Source organism: Triticum urartu, chromosome 6A (assembly GCF_056163025.1).
Source record: "Triticum urartu cultivar PI428250 chromosome 6A, HENAU_Tu73, whole genome shotgun sequence".
Lineage (NCBI taxonomy): Eukaryota > Viridiplantae > Streptophyta > Magnoliopsida > Poales > Poaceae > Triticum > Triticum urartu.
The window spans coordinates 268,676,250-268,680,676 of NC_141878.1; the positions used below are offsets into that span (position 1 = coordinate 268,676,250).

Genomic DNA, 4,427 nt, shown 5'->3' on the forward strand with positions numbered 1-4,427 from the left:
TAAAATGTTCAAAGTGTGGCAAATATTCCATAACCAATTATGGTGCTTACCCAACATTTTTTGTAAAGTATTTCCATGCCCTATAATAATTAAAACAGGGGCTTAAAACAATTGTTAAATGTTTTTAAAGACTAAACAAATATAAAACTATTTAATTAATGTGCCAAATCGTTTAGGTCAGTAGCCTAAATATAAACACTAATTTAGGTGATGTTTAGATATTTGCTAAAGCTAAAATAAATAGATAATAAGTTATGAAAACAATAAACAACAAATAATTAAAAAGAAAACAAAAGTTAATAAACTAAAGGAACAGGACTCCCCCTGGGCCTTTGGCCCACTAAGCCACAAGCCGGCCCACCTGCCCCTGCGCCCTCCTCCCCTGTTCCACCGACCGCATCACTACAGGGGAGGGGTCGACCCCGACCATCTCGCCATCACCGTCGGGGAGAGGATAAGGCAAACCCCGCGGCCCCCTCGCCTTCCCCTGTCACTTCTCTGCTCTCATCCACTCCCTCCTCTGTCTGGTGTTCTCTCACCAGATCCGCACCATCAACGCCGCTCTTCGCCCTCACCGAGCGCATCCGTCACTGTGTCGTCGCCATGGACGCAGCCACCAAGCCCTCCCTCGACTGAGACCACAACGGGGAGATCCGCCGTCATCTCCAACGTCGTCCCCGACCACCTCTTGGAGCTAGGACCCCTGCATCGAGCCTTACATCGTCTTCTTCCCCGTCGGCCATCGCACAACTCGCCATCGAGTCACCTGGCTCCGGCCCGTCCCCGGCTTCCCTGACGCACCCACGAGCATCACGTTGAGGCCCTCGACTGATTCCCCTGCTTATCCCCTTCGATCCGTCGCCGTAAACCGTCGTCTGCTACCTCAAGTGACCACGCCCGGAGTTGCTCCTGTGTGCGCGCTCCCGCGCCTCTGGTTGCATCTGGCCGCACGCGCCGCACCCAGGGTGCGTCCACCTGCAGCCACCTCCACCCGCGCCTGCGCATGGCCTCGCTGCTGCTTGCCGCTACACTCGCCTACTGCCGTGGCCGCCTGTGCAGCCCAGCGCCCCTGCCCCTCGCTGCTACTGCGCTGCTCCGCTTGCTGCGTCGCTGCACTGCTTGCTACTGTAGATGCTGCTAGTTAGCTTTTAATTTTCTATGTTGACTAAGCCCTTAAACAGCCCCTAATCAGCGGTTAAACAGTTGTTAATATGTGAAAAAATAAAATGAGTAGATAGTACACTTGACAAGGCTTAAATGTTTCCGTTGGACCAAATCGACTTGATTCATGGATTAAATCCTATGAAAATCATAAATTGCTATCTTCTGTTAAATGGAGAACATATTTAACCTCTAGCATTGTTGTGTGTGTGTGCCGTGCGTGTGGCCGGCTGTGTTCTGCCCAGTAGTGGCTGGCCCTTGTTAGTAGTACTAGGTTTAGCTAGTAGTGTTAATTAGTGCTAAGTTAGTCTGGTAGTAATGACACATAGGCCCCGATTAAATAAGTTAGGTTTATTTAATTGTTTAGGTAAATAGTCCATGACATGTGGGTCACAGCTCTCCTTTTGACTAGTCAAATTGACTTGGTCAACTCGAATTGAAAGTAATTTAGAAAATCTAGAATATTATTTAAAACTTTGAAAATTAATATAAAATATTTCATAACTCGGATGAAAAAGCTTTATACATGAAAGTTTCTCAGAACGGCGAGACGAATCTGAATATATAGTCCGTTCGTCTGCCACACATCCCTAGCATAGAGAACAAGAAATCTTTCCTCTTCGTTTCATCTGTCTGAAAATGCCAAACTTCGGGGAAACTTTCCTGGATGTTTCCCCCCTTCCTAGTTACCGCGTAGCCTTGCGTTAGTTCACCCCTAGCATTGCTTATTGCCTTGTCATGCATAGTATTGCAATTGTTTGCTCTGTATTTACTGTTTCTTCCCCCTCTTATCTCCGGTAGACCCCGAGACCGCTGCTGATGCCCCTATGATCGACTACGTCGACGACGACACTTGTTCCTTTTTAGCAGAGTTTCCAGGCAAGCAACCCCCCTTGAGCATTCCGATATCGCCCATTTCTTTCCCTATCATGCTTGCATTACAACTGCTACTGCTTTCTGTATGATCCTACTTTGATGCATAGCTTGTTTTTGTTACCTGCTTATTGATACCTTACCTGCTTCTCCTAAACTACTTAGTGTAGGTTGGTTAGAGATCCATCAGTGACCCCCACCTTGTTCCAGTTGCCTCGCTTTATGTTCGATGACTCGATCAACGTGATCGACGTCCAGGCCCCGACACCGCACATCACCCCCCCTAGTTGTATGACTCTGCAGAGTTACCATCGAGTGCCGAGGGTGGAACCTCGTACATCACTCTTGATGAGATCTCTATAGTGTAGCTATACGGTCGAGGTCATCGAGGGTGATTTCCTCCTTAACCACTTTTGTTACGGCTCTGTCGTGCAACCCCTCAAGTGTGAACCTCGAGGGTGAATCGTCTTACGTTCACCTTGATGATAACCTCGAGTTTTCATCGGGGGTGATTCCTCGAGTTTTCCCCTTGGTGTTAGGCACACAGTTACTATGGTTACTATGACTTTACACTGAACCATGTTACTAAAAACGGGTCGGCCCTGAGGGGTACCCGTGCGAGCTTAATTGCGAGTGATGTGCAGTCGTGTTGACCTGGAGGGTGCCCGCGAGATAATTACGAGGCGTGGCCGGGCATTCTTAGCCCTTGCCGCAAGTACTCGAGACGGGGCAACGGGGTCACATCTTTCGTGAGTCTCTGCTTGTTACCGCGCGTTCCTAATCCACTACGATTTGGATATTTGATCCGAGGGGCCTCTGGCCTGATAGCACTAACCATCGCGTGGGCATTGTATGGGCGTTCTGCGTCGTATACATCAGCCAAAGCTTAATAGACGTCAGCGATTGAGCGGCGCACGCCGGGTTGGACTGGTAATCACCTACCTTTTTGAAGGAGGTAGCTAGGTCTACTCACCGGCCGCCCACGCAACGTGCAGGAGTTCCCGGGGAGATGGCCCATGACCCCTGGGGGCATAGGTTTAGTCCGGCGTGCTGACCTCTCTATTAAGCCTAGGTCGGGTTGCGACGTATTGTTTGGCCGAGGCCGGGCATGACCCAGGAAAGTGTGTCCGGCCAGAGTTAATCGAGCGTGGTGGGTAAGTTGGTGCACCCCTTCAGGGAAGAAACCATCTATTGATAGCCTTTCCTACGATAACGGACACTTAGAGTTGTATCCCGATCGATAAAACTAGAACTGGATACTTGAGATGAGACTTGGATATGAGGTGATAAATGGATAGTATGGCTCTGGGATTGATTTCTCGCAGGGAGTCGAGAAAGGATCTCTGGCCGAGGTTGATAAAACTTCTACTACTTTACTTTATGCTACTCTACTCCCTCCTGTGGGTGCAAGATGGTGGTTTCCAAAAGATGCTAGTCTTCGATAGGACTAGGCCTTCTCTCTATTCTGGCATTCTACAGTTTAGTCCACAAATACAACCCATTTGTTTGATATAGATGCATACTTAGTTTAAATCTGATGTAAGTCTTGCGAGTACTTTGGATGAGTACTCACGGTTACTTTGCTACCTCTTTTTCCCCCATACCCGATTGTTGCGACCAAATGACGGATCCCAGGAGCCAGACGACACCACTGAAGACTACTGCAACCCCGAGGGTGCCTACTAGTACGTGACGGCCGCTGACGACTTGGAGGAGTTAGGAGGCTCCCAGGCAGGAGGCCTTGCCTTTTCGATCGATGTTGCTTTTGTGCTAGCCTTCTTAAGGCAAACTTGTCTAACTCATGTCTGTACTCAGATATTGTTGCTTCCGCTGACTCTTGTGTTTTCGAGCTTATGTATTCAAGCCCTCGAGGCCCCTGGCTTGTAATAAAGAGCTTGTATTATTTTAATTTGTGTCTAGAGTTGTGTTGTGATATCTTCCCGTGAGTCCTTGATCTTGATCGTACACATTTGCGTGTATGATTAGTGTACGATTGAATTGAGGGCGTCACAAGTTGGTATCAGAGCCGACTGCCTGTAGGTAGCCCCCTTTCCAACTCCTTGGCCGAAGTCGAGTATAGTCACTACAAAAACTTTTACTAACATGGCTGTGTGTCTTACGGGCCCACGTCACCATTGGGTGGTATTAGGATCTTTTACTCCTCGTCTATACTCTGGGACTCTAATCTCTCTTCCATTCAGGTTAAACATTTTACTAACTCTGACATTAGGTTATCGTACCCACTTCCTCCCGGAGAGCCCCGACATTCCCGATGATCGCTTGCTTCGGCAGAAGATTCTGCGGATACTCCTCGATGTTTCCCGAAACCCTGTGCCCACTGCTTTGCAGTTCCTGACCACCGATAAGTGCCCATGGATAACGTCGTTGCCGTT

The 4,427-nt window shown here is 48.5% G+C and overlaps 1 long non-coding RNA gene across 1 annotated transcript; it reads left to right on the top strand.

Annotated features, from left to right (window-relative positions):
* Window positions 1–247: 247 nt before the first annotated feature.
* Window positions 248–3,937, top strand: LOC147964970 (uncharacterized). The gene is made up of 2 exons (XR_015608089.1): window positions 248–965; window positions 1,963–3,937. It is a non-coding gene; the product is annotated as an uncharacterized LOC147964970 (long non-coding RNA).
* Window positions 3,938–4,427: the final 490 nt, after the last annotated feature.